General features: G+C 37.2%; 1 non-coding gene across 1 annotated transcript; it reads right to left on the minus strand.

Moving 5' to 3' along the window:
• Positions 1–509: 509 nt before the first annotated feature.
• Positions 510–616, minus strand: LOC122437431. Its single transcript, XR_006268258.1, has one exon. It is a non-coding gene; the product is annotated as a U6 spliceosomal RNA (small nuclear RNA).
• Between the last annotated feature and the right edge of the window lie 22,593 nt (positions 617–23,209).

Below are 23,209 nucleotides of genomic sequence, written 5' to 3' on the forward strand. Positions count from 1 at the left end.
GAACTTGGATTTTACTGGGTATGCCATATAGGGACATTATACTTAGAAGTGCTATAGCTGCCATGCATCGTTACAGACAGCTATCCTGAGGACTTTGCTTCCATGCTGAAGATATCAGACTGCAGAGTCGAGAAGAAAATGGACCCCTGATAATATCTCTGACCAAGTATGTTAACCAATCAAAGAAAATTCCTATTTTTTTCTCATTATGTGAAAATGTGCTAATAGTTTAAGTTAATTTGAGTTGATGACCTATTATTTGCCATTGAGGCCAGCTGAATTGATATAATGGCCTGTGCTTCATTAGCTTCTTTTGCTAATTTGTTCTCTTTAGAATATGTTATTCAAATATCAAAACTATCCCTATTATTTTCACTTTCTTCATTTGTAGTTCTTGGGTTTAATCCAAGGTTTAGAATTTGGTATCAATATTCTTAGAGAATCACAGATGTTGTAAACAAATAAACACTATACTGATTTTTTTTTTCTTTTTTTTATTTTTTTTTTTTTTAAATATGGAACGCTTCACGAATTTGCGTGTCATCCTTGCGCAGGGGCCATGCTAATCTTCTCTGTATCGTTCCAATTTTAGTATATGTGCTGCCGAAGCGAGCACTATACTGATTTTTTTATGCCACATTCGTCAGGTAATATACTATCTACTTTTGTTAATAAATAACCATCAGCATTTAGATTAATCTGATATGTACATAGAATATATTTTGCTCTGTTGTTATTTTGCTTTATCATGTGACTTTATTGTTTTTTAACTGAGCTTGGCATTTACATTCCCATTTTACAAATGACAAAGTGAGGCATAAAGAGATAACCTAATGTATAATTTAGCATTGACACTTGAGCCAAGTCCATTAATATAATAGAATATGTACATGTCTGATGTATACCAATGGTTTTTAGTTTCATATTCAATGTTATTGCTGCAGAAATACTTTTTGTGTATCCACCTGTAATAGAGATATGCAAGCACATGTCTACATGTACGCACATACTGGCTTTCAAAGTTTGATACCATTATGAACATCAGAAAATATTCAGTGATTCTTTAATATATATAAAGTAAGAGGCTTGGTGGTGTACTCATGTTGTATCAACATACTGTAAAAATAATTGCCTTTAGTGTTTAGTTCTTTAAGTTCAGCATTTTATTTTGTGTAACATTTATTCTGTGTAGGACAGAAAATTTTAAACCATTAAAAATCATTATCACAATAATAAAAATCATGGAAATATGTTTTAAAACAAAAGTGTGGAGATAAGCATAATATATTGTAAGTCTACAATATCAAGTATAGATTTGCATAGATAGAACTGAAAGATAATTTACAATAAAATTATCTGCCACAGGAATTTATAGTGTTTTTTCCACATTTTCATCAATATTCATTTTAACATTGTCAATTATTTGGAAACTATAAATACGATCTAATATTTTATTATAGATAATTTCCTGGTTAACAGTGGTCTTACACTTTGCAAATGAGTAACAGTGAAATTAGGTAAACTGTTTTCCATTTTAAAAAAGGAAACAACTCAAACCAAAGTGGCATTTTGGTGGTACCTGCACATTCAATGTAGATTTTAGAATTTAACTGGAAAATTTGGAAAAAACATTAACAGCCTCATTGGACATTCGAGGCCTCTGAGTCCTTAATCCTACCACAGTTCTCCACCCCCTTTCCACTTAAGATAATCTGCATAATCACTTAAATTCTCCACTTAGTCTCTTCCTATATGTCTTACTGATCAACTATTCTGGAAAATAGATTTCCTGAAGACATGATTACTTTTATTTTATAAATCCTTGAGATTGCATTTATTCAGAATAAAGATTATAGCTGACACTACATGATACCAAACTATGGATTAGATACAAGGAGAAGAAAATAGGGGAATAGGAAGATAAATGCTATATTAATGTTCATGTTATCTTTTACCCTCAGCTCCTGCATTTATTTCTAATTGTTCCCGAGGTGGTGGAGTTTGAAATTTCACTTTCACTAATCTGTGTTTGTCAGAGATCAAGAAGCTCTGACCTTCAAAATTCTCCTAAGACCTTTTTCCTTATTACTGAAACATAACCATTTTCCCAATCCTCCACAGAGGAGGCCAGGTTGATCAGACTCCCAAATCAAATTATAGAATAAACAAAATACTTAATATAACTTTGAACATCCTCAGAAATATTTACTGCTATTACTTGTAGAAGGCAAATAGATCTCTGTATACTATCAACAGATTTTAAGATTTTTAGATACTCATAAAATCTCAGCTTCTGTTTCAATATTTTGAGACATTTTTAATAGAAAATGATCAGTTGTCAATGAGTATTTATGATACACCTAGTCTTTGTTTCTGCTGAAGACTGTGAATGAATGTTCCATTGAAGTAGACAGTAGATGTGTCTTCAAGGAGCCATGTACTCTCCTGTGGATGTTTAATACAGGCTAACCAGGTGTAAAAAATGACTTGAAAGAGAGCTAACTTCAAAAGTTTGGAAACGGAGAGAATTCAAGATAACATGATCTTGTTTTCTTTAAAATGAGTAGCAGATTCAGAGTTGAAATTTTTAGTGTAGGATATGATACATAGACTATACCATATTTATGATATATATATCATATTTAAGCTACTTGCTTTATAATGAATACTAGTGAAAGAAACACCATAATCTTAACTAATTTCTTCTTTATTTTCAAAGGATGTTATATTAACTATGGTTAAATATATGGGAGGTAAATTGACATATTAATAGTCTTTTCAAGACTATCTTGGTAGTGGCTAGAATGAGATTTAAAAAGGATATGAGAAGCAGACCAATTATTATAAATAAATAAAAATGAAAAGGATATGAGAACAAGAGTTGAGTAAGCTCCTAACCATAAGGAATGAAATTTCAGCTTGATTTAAAGCCATAAAAACTCTGTAGTTGGATAAGCAGTGTAAAGAACTAATAATAGAACAATTTTAGTTTATATTCAATATTACTTTTTGCTACTTGCCACTTCTTTACAGAATGTTTTACTTGAGAGCAAAGTATTGTAAAATTTAATATCCTATTCAGAACGTATATGGATTTCCATTTTTCCTCTACTGATTCCATGAAGTTGCTGATGTTTTTGTCAAGACGTCTCACTTCACCATCAAATATATGTACTGTAACTGAGTTGTTGAAAAATATGCAGGAGCAGGTATTGTATAATTAGTAAATAATACTAAATAAAATATTTGAAGAAATATCAAATGATAGTTCAGATTATTTTAAATGTAAATAAAGATTATCATATATACCCTGAGTCACATATACTACACATATATACAAATGTATATATATATATACATATATATATGTATATATATGAGTGTTTATTAATATATATTAGCTTAGATTAAACAATGTTTTATAGATTAAATAGTGGTTCAAAGAAACCTTGGAAAGACAACATTAATAATAATTCTTTCTAAAAATATTACTTTAAAAATACAAAATAAAACATGCAAGATTTTAGAAACCCAAAGCTGAAGAATTGACCTTACAGAATTAAGGGCTCTTTACATAAATTTATGTCTAAGTTATAAAAATATTTGCAAAAACTTGACAAATATTTTATACACTGTCAGCAGGAGAAAATCAGTTTTAATAGCTGAAATCAAATTTCTATTATGCTTTGACTTTTATTTGAATATTTATCCATACATTTTTAAGTTTTAAAACTTTATCAAAAAAACTCACATTTTAATAAATCACCCATAATTTCACTATTATTGTGCTAATTTTGGTGACTTTCTCCATATAGTCTTTTAATGTTTATTTTATATATAATAAATCACAGAATGTGTATCTTTTTTTCATATTACTATACTCATTTTCAGTTATAATTTCTCCAAGCCAGGCTTCAGCAATACGTGAACCGAGAACTTCCAGATGTTCAAGCTGGTTTTAGGAAAGGCAGAGGAACCAGAGATCAAATTGCCAATATCCTCTGGATCATTGAAAAAGCAAGAGAGTTCCAGAAAAACATCTATTTCTGCTGTATTGACTATGCCAAAGCCTTTGACTGTGTGGATCACAATAAACTGTGGAAAATTCTGAAGGAGATGGGAATACCAGACCACCTGACCTGCCTCTTGAGAAACCTGTATGAAGGTCAGGAAGCAACAGTTAGAACTGGACATGGAACAGACTGGTTCCAAATAGGAAAAGGAGTATGTCAAGGCTGTATATTGTCACCCTGCTTATTTAACTTATATGCAGAGTACATCATGATAAACACTGGGCTGGAAGAAGCACAAGCTGTAATCAAGATTGCCGGGAGAAATATCAATAACCTCAGATATGCAGATGACACCACCCTTATGGCAGAAAGTGAAGAGGAACTAAAAAGCCTCTTGATGAAAGTGAAAGAGGAGAGTGAAAAAGTTGGCTTAAAGCTCAACATTCAGAAAACCAAGATCATGGCTTCTGGTCCCATCACCTCATGGGAAATAGATGGGGAGACAGTGGAAACAGTGTCAGACTTTATATTGGGCTCCAAAATCACTGCAGATGGTGACTGCAGCCATGAAATTAAAAGATGCTTGCTCCTTGGAAGGAAAGTTATGACCAAACTGGATAGCATATTAAAAACCAGAGACATTATTTGCCAACAAAGGTCTGTCTAGTCAAGGCTATGGTTTTTCCAGTGGTCATGTATGGATGTGAGAGTTGGACTGTGAAGAAAGCTGAGTGCCGAAAAATTGATGCTTTTGAACTGTGGTGTTGGAGAAAACTCTTGAGAGTCCCTTGGACTATAAGAAGATCCAACCAGTCCATCCTAAAGGAGATCAGTCCTGGGTGTCCATTGGAAGGACTGATGCTGAAGCTGAAACTTCAGTACTTTGGCCACCTCATGAGAAGAGTTGACTCATTGGAAAAGACCCTGATGCTGGGAGGGATTGGGGTCAGGAGGAGAAGGGGACGACAGAGGATGAGATGGCTGGATGGCATCACCGACTCGATGGGCATGAGTTTGAGTAAACTCCGGGAGTTGATGATGGACAGGGAGGCCTGGCGTGCTGCGATTCATGGGGTCGCAAAGAGTCGGACACGACTTAGTGACTGAACTGAACTGACTGAACATAGACTATGCTGCATTTTTGGCCTTCAAAATCATACCATTAAATGGCTGAATAAACATGATAATTATTTACATAATGACTTTCTAATTTAATAATTAGCTCAAATCAACATGACTGTACTTGATTTCATTTAATCAAAGCAGAATCTAGCCCTGGGATATATTAAGTATAGAATATTTAGTGAATATCTATACAAAGTTTTATAGGGCTTTCATTAAAAGGTAGCATGGTTCAAGGATTAATAATATGACTCTAAAATCATAAAATGTAGGGGTTTGTTGCTAAGTTCATGACTGTGGTCCCAGTATCTACGTAATTTGGTACTGCAATACATAAAGTTGGAAAATTCCATCCCTATATGTATTAAATATTAGCATAATAACACATCATGGCATTGAGGTTTCAGTTGCAACCTCTGAGTCACGGAGAGTTGGGTTGGGTTTTTATATTGATTGCTCTACTTACTAATTTTATTACATTGAATGAGTAAGTTCACCTCTCTGAGTCTCATTTTTCTCATCTGTTAGATCAGAAAAATAAAATAATTAACACAGTGGGGTTTTATTTGTCAAATGATATAATCTCTATAAAGCAATTAGAGTGAGTGACACATGATGAAAGCTGAGATTTTAGCAGTAGTTATAGTAGTAACAGTAGTTATATAGTGGTTTAATCACGTGTCCGACTCTTGTAACCCCATGGACTATAGTCCACCAGGCTCCTCTGTCCATGCAATTTTCTAGGCACGAATACTAGAGTGGATTGCCATTTCCTTCTCCAGGGGTTCTTCCTGACCCAGGGATTGACCCGGGTCTCCTGCATTGCAGGCAGATTCTCTAACATCTGAGACACTGCTGCTGCTGCTAAGTCACTTCAGTCGTGTCTGACTCTGTGCAACCCCACAGATGGCAGCCCACCAGGCGCCTCTTTCCCTGGGATTTTCCAAGCAAGAATATTGGAGTGGGTTGCTATTTCCTTCTCCAACGCATGCATGCATGTTAAGTTACTTCAGTTGTGTCCAACTCTGTGCGACCCTAAGGACAGCAGTCCACCAGGTTCCTCTGTTCATGGGATTCTCTAGGCAAGAATACTGGAGTGGGTTGCCATTTTTCTTTTCCATATGAGCCACTAGAGAAGTAGTAGTTAAATTAGTAAGAGTAGTAATAGTACAAATCAATAAATATTGGTATTTCCATATTGAATGTTTTTTACATTCGTCAATAATGCATCAAGTAATTTTTAAAATTCTATGTTGTGTTTTGAGAATTGGTTGCATTTTAATTATTTCTATGTATGCCATTACATGCTTCATGAACTGTAGCTTACCACTCCTTGGTCCATGGAATTCTCCAGGCAAGAATATTAGAATGGGTTGCTCTTTCCACCTCTAGGGGATTTTCCCAACCTAAGGGTCAAACCCAGGTCTCCTGCACTGTAGGCAGATTCTTTATTGTCTGAGCCACCAGGGAAGCACAAAATATTTTACCAGGATTTAAACAGATTTTTATTCTAGTCTTTCATGGCTGCTGAGAGAAGTGATTCCTGTTTGAGGTCAAATCAGGCAATAAAAAGACTTTCAGTAAATTTGAATATATAATGGCTAAACTTATAGTAGAATTATTTTTAAGTTCATATCTTAATATATTATTTCCAAGCTATGTTAAAATATTCATTGATTATCGAAATAGCTGTAGAAGATTCAGCCATTTTCCTCTAACACACCGTTATCACTAATCTCATTCTTGTTTATAACACTTTATTAGTCAATGTATGTATTCATAAACTTGACCTCAAGTCAGTTGATACATTCATGAGATGAGATTCAAAAGATATACAACTGTACCTATACATTTACAGTAGAAAATGGACATCACTATGTATACTGAATTCTGAACATGATTTAAGCAAGTGCTGTCCTTCAAACTCTGGTGTGCATGCCCTCAGTCCCCAGGGACCATTTACTAATTTTATGTAAGTGCCATCCTTAGGCACTGTCTGAAAGCTCCAGATGAGTTTTGTGTTTTCTCCTCTGTGTCCTCCTATCACTTTGTTCATAGCACTTTCATAACCCTGTCTGCGTTTTTCTTTTCCTTTTTTTTATCTTCTGTTGGACACTGAGTCCCCGGAGGTCAGTTCCTATCTCTTCATTTGTATAGCCTCAGTACCTGGCATGATGCCTCATTGGAAAATGAATAAATGTTGAATGGATGGCTGACCACTGAGATGGGACATACAAAAGTTGCTCTAATTAAGAACAGCTTAGGTTGAAAACCTATTCATGTGCCTGAACCTAAAGTAAAACCCTCCAAGAGCTCAGGGAGAGAACTAGCATTATTATGGCATTGGTGTCAGTCTTTCTGCTTATTTTAAATTCTCCTCTCTGTATATCTGCATTTATAATTTTTCCTTTTATTATACTTCCTACATGGAAAATAAAACCTAAACCAAAACAAATAAAAATTTCTATGGTCAAACTAAAATAATCAGGCTTAAATAACTAATGCCATTTTTAAAATGTGAGCTGATTTGACATGCCCTAAGGTGAAGCTTTTAAGTCTATAAAGGTTCTGAGGTTTAACCAAAGGAGATTCTGTATTATCTGAAAGCCTGATGGGGAAATGCAGTATTTTTTTTATTATAATTAGTTACCTTAAATGTAGGTGACAGTACACTTTTACATTGTTAATGACCTGTTCAACAGCTGAGAAAAATACACTGACAAAGAGCGGCTCTAATAAAATAGAAAAGGTTACATCAAATTTCATTTTAAAAGTTCTCATTTTCCCCCTGTTAAGAGACATTTTCAAAGCTGACATATTTGGGGGCACATGGTTTAAAGCAACACTGGACTAAGAGAAACCATAATGTGCTTTTATTACTTGAGTTTTTACAAACAGTTTTGGGATAACTCAATGGTATTATCACCATTATTGAGTAAAACACGCAGCATTTTACCACTACAACAGGAACACCTGCTAGCAAAGCTGTTAAACTCTTAAGTTTCCCTATTGCTCAATTCAACTAAAGCTGCTTTAAACTGCCTCCTAATGTCTGTATAACATCAGTAATTTTTTTTTTTTCTGTCCACTCTTGGGGCATATTGTAGAGAGCTATTCATCAATTATCAATAATCCTTTTTTAGTCTCCAGAGGAACTGAAAAACAGTAAGCTGGAAGATGTTAGCAGCAAAATCTCTGTTATTTACTTTAGTATAAGTACATAGTTACACATGTATTTCCTATTCCTTTGAGAAATATGTAAGGTATCATAAATCTCAGTCAGAATCTACCTTGAATGTTGCTAATATAATCTTTCCATCATATAAAATAATAAATCCCTAGCTTAAAAGGTTAATGAGGTCTCTGAAATTACTTGGCAATCAATTATACTTTTATTGTTATTACAAGTATTATTATTATTAGTCCAGAGAATATTGCTACCAATAGATATATAGGGTTAAAAGTCAATGGCTATTTTTGTAATGCATAAAATCTTTGCTATAAAGCTCCCTGTGTTGACTAAGTATGCACTGCAAAGTTGAAACGCAGTGTTTGCATACTGAGTAATTCTAAAATGTAAACTACATCCCTTAATATTAATGTGTTATAAGTGACACTTGTTATGTACGTCTATGATTCATACTGCTGAGCTGTTCCCCTTCCCTAGAATGATGGACTGTCACTGTCCTATTCATTTTGAATGCTGTATTCATAAGGGTTTTGTGACTAGACATCACCGTAAATCAATGTTATTGGACTATATTTTCAAACAAAACATTTACAGAGACAGTCATCCCACATTCTATCCTCAGAGTGCAACACTTGCATGAAGGTCAAATAAAGTCGACATCAACTTATGGATTAGTTTGTTGAAAGAGTAAATGAAACCAACAATTTTCAGAATACCTTAATAAGAGGTTTAATGTATTCATCCTTCACTCCAGAATTCCTCTTAGTCTTAAGAGCTGAGATAGAACTGTAAAACAAACATTTGGGGGGATATATAAGTACTTGAGGTTGTCTTTTCTGATGAAGCACAGGAAATACTCACAACAGTGTTGGTTTATATTATGACTTTAGAAAGCATGTTGTAATGTTAACAATGTCAGTTTACTCGAAAATAAACAAGATTCATTTGTGATCACTTATTACTTACTGAATTTATATTCATGGTTAACACACAGAAATACAAACTGTTTCAGTAGAACCAGCTGATCTACTTCTTTCTGATATGTATATATGTGTATACACACACACACACACATATTAGTGTGGGGAAGTCCCTTAGATTTAAGCAAACAATACTTCTGAATTTTTTTGCAACAATTTAGTGTGGCAGACATTTCAATTAGTTCATGCCTTCCAAATATCCTCATGCAATGTTCTGTAATTGTTTTCCTCTATTTGCAGTTTCTTTATTCATATGACTTGAAAAGGAGGCCATATACTATGTAAGAAAACATACTCAAACCAGTACCCATGATTGCATTACCACAAACCATCCAAGTGTGAAAAAACTGAAAAATGAAATTTCATTTTCTTGAGAGGTATGAGCCATTCTTTTGTTGTTGTTGTTGTTTGTTGGCTGTGTGGTATAGACTGTGGGGTCTTTGTTCCCGAACAGGGATCAAAACCGGGCCCTTGATGGTGAGAGGGTGAGAGCACAAGAGTCCTAATCAATGAACAACCAATGAATTCCTAAGAGTGTGTGCTTTTTCGTTGTTTAAGCTGCAGGGCTTGCAGGATAGTTCCCAAATTAGAGATTGAATCCAGGTCCCCTGAAGTGGAAGCACTGAGCCAAGTTTTTCTTGAGTAAACAATATTCAATCTAGATTTTCTGGCACAGTGTGGGCTTACTATACATTAATTTAGATGCTTCTTTAAAGAGAAAGAATATATTTTTGTTAACATTGTTGAAATAAAAAAAAAGGTTTTCCCTAATCTCCTAGAAGTAGTATACAGAAAACAGAACTTTCTGAACTTCAGTTATTTCTTAATGCTGAAGATGAAGCTGAAAGATTTCAGAATAAAATTTATTAAAATTACTAATGAAATAAAGAACAGCATTCAAAAGTCACCTTACAGATAAACCACACAGAAATACTCACTTAATAAAATGAACAACCTACACAAATTAATAAATAGTAATTTGGGATGTAAAATAAATTAATTGTATATAGAAAATTGCAATGTGCTACAGGTAGGCTAATTTATCTTAAACTCAAGCCCATATTTTACACACTGATGCCACCCATCCACTCTGTATTCTGGTAGAGCACTTAGTACAAGGAGTGCTATACTCATCCATCATCCACTGTGATAATCTTATTTCCCAATTATGCTTCTTGGTGGGTCAGTAAACAGTAACATAGACATCAGAGCTTTCATTAAGGAACAATAGATGTAAGTACTCTGGAAGAGGTAACTGTCTCACTTCAGTTCAGTTGCTCAATCATGTCCGACTCTTTGAGACCCCGTGAATCGCAGCACGCCAGGCCTCCCTGTCCATCACCAACTCCCGGAGTTTACTCAAACTCATGTCCATCGAGTCGGTGATGCCATCCAGCCATCTCATCCTCTGTCGTCCCCTTCTCCTCCTGCCCCCAATCCCTCCCAGCATCAGGGTCTTTTCCAATGAGTCAACTCTTCGCATGAGGTGGCCAAAGTGTTGGAATTTCAGCTTCAGTGTCAGTCCTTCCAATGAACACCCAGGACTGATCTCCTTTAGGATGGACTGGTTGGATCTCCTTGCAGTCCAAGGGACTCTCAAGAGTCTTCTCCAACACCGTAGTTCAAAAGCATCAATTTTTCGGCGCTCAGTTTCTTCACAGCCCAACTCTCACATCCATACATGACCGCTGGAAAAACCATAGCCTTGACCAGATGGACCTTTGTTTACCTCACTTTTTAAGGTACATTATATAAATATATCATCTTAATAAACATTTGCTGGCCATAAATTATCCTAATCTTTAGGTTGTTGGAATATTCTGAAAAGTTTTGTCACTTACTTTTTTTGAAGGCTATTTGAGGGGGTTAGGAGGCTAAACCAAATAGCAAACAACAAAATGATTCCATTTCCTCTGTGAACAATAAACCCACAGAACAAATAAGATGTAACCTGTCTGTCTGTGGGTTTCTTTTAGCAATGTTCCATCCTTTTTATCTCCCTCCTTCACGGTAACCATGAGGATGCCATTCTCACAGTATTCTCTACTCAGTTCATTGCTATGCGGCACCACCACCTCTGGAAGGTAATGTTCACTTCACAGATGAAGAAAGCAAAGAATAAAGAGACCTGCTCTCTTGCCTAAGGTTATATTATAAGTTAGTGGCAAAATGTGTATTAAAATTCATGTCTCCAGAGCCCCAGTGTTTTAATTAGCTTAATAATCCAAGCTAACTCTCATGATTGTTAGGGCTTAGGTTTTGGTATTCTTTAACATTATTCTCAACACCTATGAAAAATGGCTGCCCTTCATAAGGTTAATGCAAACTCTGAGTTACACCAATTATGCAAACCCTAATCTTTGTAACTTATCTACCCCCAGGGTGCTTAAAGCTATGTGAACATGTATTTTATTTCTTATTCAAAGGAGCTTTCACCCACTTCTGTGAGCACTTTCCTTTTACACTATTAATAGCAGAAACAAAATCATCAAATAAATGTTACTACATTTAAACTTATAATGAAGGTATAAATATCCCTACTGTATTAATAAAGAAATTAATGTTCAGTGTCTTGTCCATGACTGCATAGCTAATAAGAATTAGAACCTCAATTTAATTCTGAGACTTATTCCAAATATTGCAATACATGATGTTTGTGTGTAAGGTTGATTTTTAAAAGAAATTATGATATGAATGTAAAAAATCAAATCAATAAATGGATTTGAAAATGTATACTTTCCAAAGTTCTTAATATAAGAAATTTCCTCTAGTCCTATCTTCAGTCATGGCTTATATTCTACACTTTATTCATTCTTTCATTCATTTAATTAGTCATTTGACAAATATTGTACCAACCGTTGGAGGCATAAAACCAAGGAAAATGATTGTAGGTTGTGCTACTACAGTTTTTAAAAATGGGAAAGTGAGATAATACATTAAATTGAACTGACTCTAGATGGAGTGGTCAAAAAACATTCTCCCAGGATATATTCTATTTAAACTGAATGTTAAAATAGATGAAACTATCAAATCAAAAGTGAGGGGAAAATATTCCAGCACAGTGAAACATAGATAAGATCTTCATCATCATTGAGTTACACTGTAGAATAAGAGACAAAAAAGCAAAGTAAATAAATAAAAGATATATTATGCCCTTCATAAGCTTAAGGCAAACTCTTAGAGAATTGAAAACAACTAGAACTTTTAAGGAACTCCAGAAGTAAGGAAATCAAGGGGAACAATTATTTCAGGTGAGATATATAGAAAGTCTCACTGAGAAGGAACCTGAATAAGACCTGAAAGCAATGAGGTAAAGAGCCAAGATATCCCAGGTAGAGAGAACAGCACATACAAAGGCCCTGAGGTAGGGAGTATGCTGCTGCTGCTAAGTCGCTTCAGTCGTGTCCGACTCTGTGCGACCCCATAGACAGCAGCCCACCAGGCTCCCCCATCCCTGGGATTCTCCAGGCAAGAACACTGGAGTGGGTTGCCATTTCCTTCTCCAATGCATGAAAGTGAAAAGTGAAAGTGAAGTTGCTCAGTCGTGTCTGACTCTTCGCGACCCCATGGACTGCAGTCTATCAGGCTCCTTCATCCATGGGATTTTCCAGGCAAGAGTACTGGAGTGGGTGCTCTTGCCTTCTCCGGTGGGAAGTATACTTGGTATGATAAAGTAAGGTTGTGGCAGTGTGTAATAAACTGTAGTATTTACAAAAATACCTTTCATGACACTTACAAAATAGAAAAGGGAACTCAAGAATGAAACAGAATAATTAAGATGCTTTTGCCAAGGTGAGGGATGGTTATGACCTAAAGAAAGAAGGCACTGGAAATGATGTAATAAGGTATACTTTGGAGGTAGAATCAGCAGGATATCCTTTATTACAATGAAATTAAAAGAGAAATCATCAATAACTACTAATTTTTCAATGATAGATTGGCTGCCTTTTATTTAATTAGGAAACATGTAGCACTGAGTTTGGAGAACTAATAAAATGTTCTATTTATCCCTATTAAATGTGAGATATCTGTACAGCTTTAAGAGGAAATTTCAAGAAGGCCATTAGGAAGGGTATGACATATCTGTGTGTTTTGTCATCATCAAAATGATATTTAAATGATAATTAAATTCACAAGCTGTCAATTTTTGAACAATCCTACTCAGCACAAGCTTAGACAAATGATACTATTTACAAGTTAAACTTAAATATGAAATTCTTAGGATTGTTAAACCTGTTTACTTAGAAGCAAATAAATGGTTCTAGTCTTGCATAGACTCACGAGAGGCAATTTTGTGGGTAGCACAAATATTTTAGTCTGAATACCAATATAATCATGAACTAAATTTGAATAGGAAGTACCCCCAAAAAAACAACCAAAAAGATGAAAACTAATAAAAAGACATTATTTAAGTCTTAACTAGCTTTCTCTTGGTTACTATAGTTTTCCAAAGCATATGACCATGAACTCATGAACAAATATACAATTCAAGCAAGATGACTATAGGAGATTCCACGACTCACATGAAGATATGTTAAAGGCTACAGTTCATAGTTGCCTCTTTGAAATATGAAGATATGTTTTGTTCATGAGGTATTCTGTTTTAAAAATTGTGCTTTGAATGTCACTAGGCATGGATTATAGAGAAAGCCAGAAAAAAATGTCTTAGTCTGCTTCATTGACTATGCTAAAGTCTTTAATGGCAACCCACTCCAGTATCCTTGCAACAAAGGAAACTATAATCAAGGTGAAAAGACAGCCTTCAGAATGGGAGAAAATAGTAGCAAATGAAGAAACAGACAAAGGATTAATCTCAAAAATATCCAAGCAACTCCTGCAGCTCAATTCCAGAAAAATAAATGACCCAATCAAAAAATAGGCCAAAGATCTAAACAGACATTTCTCCAAAGAAGACATACAGATGGCCAACAAACACATGAAAAGATGCTCAACATCACTCATTATCAGAGAAGTGCAAATCAAACCTCAAAGAGGTACCATTACATGCCAGTCAGAATGGCTGCTATCCAAAAGTCTACAAGCAATAAATGCTGGAGAGGGTGTGGAGAAAAGGGAACCCTCTTACACTGTTGCTGGGATTGCCTAGAAAATCCCTTGGACTGAGGATCCTGGTAGGCTACAGTCCATGGGGTTGCAAAGAGTCGGACATGACTGAGCAACATCTCATCATCATCAAAGTCTTTGACTGTGTGGATCATGGTAAACTATAGCAAATTATTAGAGATGCAAATACTAGACCGCCTTACCTGCTTCCTGAGGAATCTGTATGTAGGTCAAGAAGCAACACTTAGAACTGAACATGGATCACCTGAATGATTCAAAATTGGGAAAAGAGCATGACTAGGCTATATATTGTCACTCTGCTTATTTAATTTATATGCAGAGTACATCATATGAAATATTGGGCTGGATGAAGCACAAGCTGGAATCAGGATTGTTGGGAGAAATATCAACAACCTCAGATATGCAGATGTTCCACTCTAAAGCAAAAAGTGAAGAGGAACTATATAGAGCCTCTTGATGAGGGTTAGAAAAAAAAGAGAGAGAGTGAAAACACTGGCTTAAAACTCAACATTCAGAAATCTAAGATCATAGCATCTGTTCCATCACTTCATAGCAAATAGAAAGGGAGCATTTAGAAGCAGTGACAGATTTTATTTTCTTAGGCCCCCAAATCACTGCGGACGATGACTGCAGCCATGAAATTAGAAGACTCTTGCCCCTTGAAAGGAAAGCTGTGACAAACCTAGATACCATATTCAAAAGCAGAGACATCACTTTGCCGAAAAAGTATGGTCAAAGCTATGGTATTTCCAGTAGTCAAGTACAGATGTGAGAGTTGGACCATAAAGAAAGCTGAGTGCTGAAAAATATTGTTTTCAAACTGTGGTGCTGGAGAAGAGTAGAGTCCCTTGGACAGCAAGGAGATCAAATCAGTCAATCCTAAAGAAAATCAACCCTGAATATTCATTGGAAGGATGGATACTGAAGCTACAATATTTTGGCCACCTAACACAAAAAGCTGACTCATTGAAAAAGACACTGTTGATGGAAAGATTGTAGGAATAAGGAGAAGAGGGTTGCAGAGGATGAGATGGTTAAATAATATCACTGCCTCCATGGGCGTGAATTTGAGCAAGCTCTGGCAGATAGTGAAGGACAGGGGAGCCTGGCACACTACAGTCTATGGGGTCACAAAGAGTAGGACACGACTTATTGACTGAATAACAACAGCAATGGACAGTGAGCTCTTTATAGTTAGTCTCAGAGGCTACCACTCCCTATCACCTTCATTTTTATGCTTCTTGCCTGGCTCTTGATTTCCTAACTAACCTACCACAGATCACTTTCAATATCTGTCTACCTTTATATATTAAGACTAGCTGGCAAAGCACTGTGCATATTGATTCTTTGAAAATTAGAGATACCAAGGGAACATTTCATGTAAAGATGGGCTCAATAAAAGACAGAAATGGTATGAACCAGGAGGGTGGTACCCAATTCCACAGAGACAGAAGCTCTTATTCTTTGGTCCCTTGCAGACCTTACCCTGTGTATCTCTCCATCTGGCTGTTCGTCTATATCCTTCATCATATCTTTTATTATATAATAAATCAGTAAATCTAAGTAATCATTCCCTGCATTCTGTGAGTGGTTCTAGTAAATAATTGAACCTGAGGGGTTCTTGGACACTTGTGATTTATTTGTCTGTCAGAATTGCAGGCAACAATCTGGGACTTGTTTTTATGAAAGGGGGTGGAGTGGGGTTGGGTGGAGTTTTGTGGGAGTGAGTCCTTAACCTGTGGGGTCTGTGCTAACTCCAGGTGGTGTCAGAGTTGGACTGAATTGTAGACACCCACAAATTCTGTGTCAAAATTGAAATAGTGTGGTAGTAGTGCAAGAGTAAATCAGATGTACAAGAGAATTCTTCCAGAACAGTTAGGGATGAGAAGTATCGTTACTCTGCAGGCAGAATCCCAAGACCCCCAACACCCCTGTTGACCCTCACCCTTGTATACTTTCCCCTTGAATGAGAGTGAAGCCTACAGAAATGAAATTTTGCACATGTAATTAAGGTCCCAAGTTAGTAGATCTTTTAAATATGGATCTCAAGGTCAGAGGCAGAGCAAGTGAAATACTCAAAGGGTGAAAGGGACTTGAGTTGTGGTACATTCTCTGTTCCGGCTTTGTAGATAGATAGAACCACGTGACAAGGAATATGAGTAGATTCTAGGACTGAGAGCAGCCCCCGAGAAAGAAAATGAAGACCTCGGTTCTATACCTGCAAGGAACAAAATCTGTCCAATGAAAAGATTAATTTTAAAGTGCATTCTTCCCCTGGAGATTTCAGGAATGAACAAATCCTAGTCAACGATTTGGTTTTGCCTTGTTAAGGCCTACGCAAAAACCTAGCCATACTTTGTCTGGACTTCTGACATGTCGATCTGTGAGCTAATAAATAGATGTTGTTAGAAGTCTCTAAGCTTGTAATAATTTGTTACACAGCAATAGATAGAAATACAGACTATTATGTCAAGAACTGTAAAAGGTCTGAAACTTCACTCTCGCTGCAACCTAAAATTTAACCTGCCATAATTTCATGGGTATGATTGGGGGAATTGAGACTCCTGAACCACCCACAGATGGCCTTTGTACTTACAATACAATAGCAGATGCTAGAGTATCAGGATTTGCACTGGTTGCCTAAATCCCAGTTCCCACAGGACAGTGCAGAGGGCCAGGTGACTGGGCCTCTCTGCACATACTCTGGTTTCTGTTACAGGAGAGGAACCCCCAGCACAGGGAACAAAAATCTTCTATAATTGGCAGTAAGTCTGCTTGACCTTCACCCAGAGTGAGACATTACTTTTATTAAACTGGATAGTATATAAACCTGCCTTCTGCTCCTGAGAGAGGCACTTATCTTCTAAGATCTCTTTCCATACAAAGGCTGTCAGTGATGAGCAGAAAAACAAACATTGTCTATCTTGCATCTACACTTTCTTTCTTGGCAGGAGGCAGTTACCATTAATAATAAAACATGCATTCTTGAAGAATTAAGATGCAGTGAAGAACACTATCAACATGGTAACTGTTGTACCATATTTGAAGATGTAGATATCTTCAAATTATAAGATTTTTAATTTTACATAAAACAAATTTACCATCCTGGCTTAAAAGAAAATATATCACCTGCCCTTTGCATATATACGTAAATGTACAGTACTTTTTAAAATTAGCCTTACTCTTCTCTCAAGTTTATAATTCCTATCTTTACTTTTTTATTTCCCGTTACTATTTCTAATTTGCATATGGTTTTATATCTTCCCTGGTGGCTCAGATGGTAAAGCATCTGCCTTCAATGTGGGAGTCCCGGGTTCGATCCCTGGGTCTGAAAGATCCTTTGGAGAAGGAAACGGCAATCCACTCCAATATTCTTGCCTGGAAAATCCCATGAATGGAGGATCCTGGTAGGCTACAGTCCATAGGGTCGCAAAGAGTCAGACACGATTTCATTTTCACTTGTATTTTCTGAATATTTTAAAACTTAGAATTGTGTTTAAGCAAAGTCAACTAAAATATAATAACTTGATAAGAAACAGACAAACAGAAAAAAAAAGTATTTTTGTAGCTTTCTCATCACCCTATACACCGAAGACCTGTGTTCACTATGGGGCTGGGTTCATTAGACTGGATTAATAGACATTCCTCTAGCTTTAGGGGTTTCATTTCAGGGTATAGAGTACTATAGAGGAAAATCACTTAGAGAAAATCACTTAATATTGCTATGGGTAATTTCAAACCTATGAATAATCTTTGGATCTGACCAAGGTTCATATCCACACAACATATAACCTGAAGAACAGAAATACTCTTTATATGCTAATTGAACGAACTGTATTTTCAAGCCTATCTCTGGAAAAACTGCTGAGAGGAAAATCAGGCCTATTCATATAGTCCTAAACTATTATTAATATATTCCAGTAGCCAGTCTTGTTGCTAAATTGGATGAAATAAACTTATAATCTCAGAACAATCAGGGACCCACTATGGATTTGGGGAGTGGGTCAGTCCTACTCATAGCTCACTAGCTGATGAGAGGGTGATGCTGGATATACAACCTATGTGATGACTTGCATCAAGACAGAGCTTATTAGCTCTGTATTACCAAATAAGAAACTAAAGACAAAAATGCAATTAAATTGGCCTCAGTCTCATAGTATGGAGAAGGAAATGGCAATCCACTCCAGTACTCTTGCCTGGAAAATCCCATGGATGGAGGAGTGTGGTAGGCTACCATCCATGGGGTTACAAAGAGTCAGACACGACTGAGCAACTCCACTTTCTTTCTTTCTTTCTTTCTCATAGTAAGTGGCACTGTTAGATTATTAGACCAGGTTTTCTGACCTCAGGTCCATTGTTCTTGTCCCTATTTTCTAGGTTCCTGTGACATATTGAGTGAATTAATCTGATCTGTTAATGAAAACAGGTTTGAAAGAGAAAATGGAGACATAAAGATGAATAGGCTCTTTGCGGGGGGTCGGGGGGGAAGACTTTCAAAGAGGAAAATGTCTAGAAAGAGGAACTCTGGGTTGGATTTTGTAAGACAATGTTTACCTTCTACACAAATTTGCCTAGGTCAGGGCCTTCAAGCACCTAAGAGCCAGCAACTCGTGGTAGACTTCAAACTCTGTGTCAGGAGACCACTTTTGCAGACTCACTGTCCCACTGTGACTCCTCCCAGAACAGCTCCAACTAAAACAAAGAAAACAGATTCCCATGAAAACCTAAGGAAAAGGTCATGAAAAGGAGAGGCAGACCTCATTATTTTTTTTCAGGGCCTGAGGGTTCATTCTTTAAAATCTGTGCCACGTTGGCACATGCAGTTTGCATGATGATTTTCTTTTGTATCAAAGCACATCCACCCAGATTACAATACCCTGATGCCTGACTGCCCTTTGGCTCTGTGTCCTGGGCTCAGCTGAGGCTGCCTTGTAAATTCAGGAACACATTTCTCTGTGAATCATTCAAGATGCACCTGCCTCAAGAAAGATTTTACTCACTAAATAATCTTTGAGTATTTATTTCTGATTTGAACTGTGTACAAATGAGCTGAAATAACATTTACATTAATTGTTAAATTCCATTATTTCCAATGACTACTCCATTTAAAATGTAGCTGCTCTTTTCCCCCAAAAAAAAAAAAAAAAAAGGCATAAAGACAGTATATGATAATCTGTCATTTTTACCTGTAAATTCAAAAATTGTTGTAAGACCGACAAGTTTGAAAGTTTGATATGGACACTAACTCTCATGAGATCAACTATGACTGATAAGCCCCTGAGCTCATCTCCTCTTATAGGTACACCACAACCGCAATATAAATAACCTGGCTAAAATCAGTCTTTTTTCCCCATTCTTAATCAAGAAATGGGATGAAGGGTTGGAGACAAAGAGAAGTTAAGAAGCCTGCTAAGGAACATTCATCACTACCGATGTTCCATTCCATACTGAAATTCTCCTTAAGTTTAGGAAGCAGAGCAGAGAGATCTAGATCATAACTCAGAGTAGAGAACAAGGACTTATAAGAGGCAGTTGTTATCAAATTTTTTGAGAAGTAATTTTCAATAAATATATATGATATTAATGGTCCACATAATTGGTTAAATCTGAAGATTTCAAAATGAGGATACGGAATATGGATTATGAGTCTTGAGCCTCCATAGATTTTTGGTATCCATGACAGATCCTATAACCTATCCCCCACAGATTCCAAGGAACAAATGTATTGCTATAGTAACATTTTTCTGTTATATAATAAACACAAAAACATTAAATTAAATGGATGAGATAAAAGATGAGATAAAAATATGCTTAGAGAATGTTATATTTAATAGTGTACTAAAATTTGTTTAGGATACTGAAATTCCTTGGTATATTCAACGTGATCATGCTTTATCATCATTAACATCTTGATTTAAAACTATGTGCTAGAAAATGATTTCCAGGTCTGGTTCTAAGTTACCTTTTTTGAGACACTTCATTGGTTCAATGACTGAATTAATGAGAAAATCAAGTGGTAAAAATTCATAGGTCCAAATAGAAGAAATGAAAGCTGTCTGCATTTACTAAATCTTGAAACTCATGCTTCAATCTCATGTAGTAATAATGTTAGCATTTTCTTGAAATCAGCCAGTAGGTTTTGAGTTTCCATGATGTCCATCATTTGTTCTTTTGATTTATAAAGTGCTATATTTCATTTTTTTATAAAATATGTCAAAGATAATCACAAGTGCACCATCCCAAAAGCACTTGGCTCTAGGCTCCAGCCCTGGAAGCAGCTTCTCATTGCCTGTACTGCTGAGGCCTTGCTGGTACCCTTCAGCTGGGATCAATGATCTCCCCAGCAGCTGTCAGCCCTACCAGATCAGGACAGTTAATTAGTAAGAAAACTGACTTCCATGAGATCAACTAAGGGGTCTGATTGAAAGCACATGAGCTTTCAATCTTCTGAGCTCACCTCTTCTTATGGGCACACCACAATCACAATTATTCAAACAACCATCGATGAAAAAGACTGCTGCTGCTGCTGCTAAGTCGTTTCAGTTGTGCCCGACTCTGTGCGACCCCATAGACGGCAGCCCACCAGGCTCCCCCGTCCCTGGGATTCTCCAGGCAAGAACACTGGAGTGGGTATGAAAAAGACTACAACCTACCAAAAAACATCTTCTATAACCAAAGACATGAACAAGGAACCACACAAGGTAGGTAGGAGGATCTATATAGTCAAGTCCCATAACCCAGGGTGGGCAACCCCCCAAAAAATTATATTGCAGAGGCTTTTCAAAGAAGTGAAAAGTCTGAGCCCCACATCAGGCTACCCAGCCCAGGAATCATGCACCAGGAAAATGAACCCTTACAGCATTTGGCTTTGAAGGCCAGAAGGGTTTGCTTTCTGGGGACCCAGAGGACTGAGGGAAGTAGAGATTTCACTCTTAAGCGGCGCACAAAATCTCACACACTCCGGGACCCAGGGCAAAAGCAGTAATTTCTGGAAACTCAGAGGGCTGAGGGAACTAGAGATCTCACTCTTAAAGGGTGCACAAAAAAGCTCACATGCTTCAGAAACCAGGACAAAAGCAGTAATTTGAGAGGAACCTAGGTCAGACCCACCCACTGATCTTGGAGAATCTCCCAGAAAGACAGGATACTACTGGAGCTCAGCGGCACAGATATAGGTGGCTGCTTCTCTGCTGGCAGACACTGTTGTGGAATCCTCGCTCTTGTTCATTAGCACCAAAACCCACCTTACCCAACAGCCCATGGGCACCAATGCTGGGCAGGGTTAGGCCAGGCAACTAACTAAATGGGGACACAGCACCACAGGTCAGCAGGCAAGCTGCCTAAGACCAGGCTCCCTGAGTGCACAGTCACTTCTGGACCCCAGGTGCGGCCCACCGGTGGACCAGGATGCTGCTCCACCCGCTGGTGGGCAGGCACCCACCCCAGAATGCCCTTCGGCCTGCCCTGGCCTCAGGGAGTCTGCTCAAGCCTCTGGGCCAGCCTCACCCACCAGGGATCAGACACCAGACTCAAGAGAACCACAAGTCTCTAGCCTGCATGTTAGCAGGCCAGACCTAGCCCTGGGACCATCTTGGCCTGGCCCTGCCCACTAGTAGACCGACAGAAGCTTCAGGACACCCCTGACACCATACCCAACAGTGTCAGGAACCAACCCTTATGGCCCCAGCTCCAACTGTCTGATAGTGGCTCTAGGACACCCTGGGTCAAGCAACCAGACTCCAGGATCTAGCTCTGCCTGCCAGGAGGCTAACACTAATCCCAGGACTTAGCTTCACTCAGCAGTGAATGTGCAACTACCCCGGAGTCTTCTGCACCCTGACTCTAACTATCAGTAAGCAAGTATAAGCCCAGGGCTCCTGGGATTCCATGGTTTTGTCTCTTGATGACCTGGTTCTGCCAACAGAGCGGCTGCATAAGGCAGGGCCTGGCAAGCAACTGGACGGGGAGCCAAACAATCCTATCAGATGGCCCATATAGTCAGCCCTCTACAACAGAAGGACCCATGCAGCCCTCATAGGAGAAACCCCTTGAGTATATAGCTTATCAAGTGACAAAGGGCACTGCACTGCTGGAATGCATAGAATGTCTCTTACAAAAGGCCACTTCTCTAAACTCAGGCAATGTAACCAACCTGCCAGATACATAAACACAGCAACTTAGGTCAAATAAGACAACAGAGGAAAGTGTTCCAGACAAAAAGAGCAAGATAAAACACCAGAAGAAGAACTAAATGAAGTGAAAATGGGCAGTCTCTCCAAAACGGAAATCAGGACAATGATCTTAAAGATGATCAAAGAATTCAGGAGAAGAATGGATGCACAGTGTAAGAGGTTAGAAGTTTGTAACAAAGCCAATCACAGAAATGTATTCAGAAGATTTGTAATTAGATTAGAGAATTAGAATTTAAGTTTTTCTTAAGGCTTACTGATAGGAGGATTTTTATAGGTGATGTTATTTATTTTCATAAACAAATTTATCTAAATATGAACATACTTACCAAGTGTCACATTTTCAGAATGTTCTCTCTGGGAATTCCCTAGTGGTCCTATGGTTAAGAATCCACCATGGAATGCAAGGGACATGGGTTTGATCTCTGGTCTGGGAACTAAGATTCCATATATCACAGAGAACCAAGCCCATGCAACACAGTGACTGAGTCTGTGCATCCTGAAGCCCATGCCACAACTAGAGCTCTCCTACTGCAACAAAATATACTATACGATGCAATGAAGATCCTGCAAGCTTCAACTAAGACACAATGCTGTCAAATTAATTAATTAAAAATAAAAAGTAAAAGT

The sequence above is a fragment of the Cervus canadensis genome, chromosome 2 (genome assembly GCF_019320065.1).
Source record: "Cervus canadensis isolate Bull #8, Minnesota chromosome 2, ASM1932006v1, whole genome shotgun sequence".
Classification (NCBI taxonomy): Eukaryota; Metazoa; Chordata; class Mammalia; order Artiodactyla; family Cervidae; genus Cervus; species Cervus canadensis.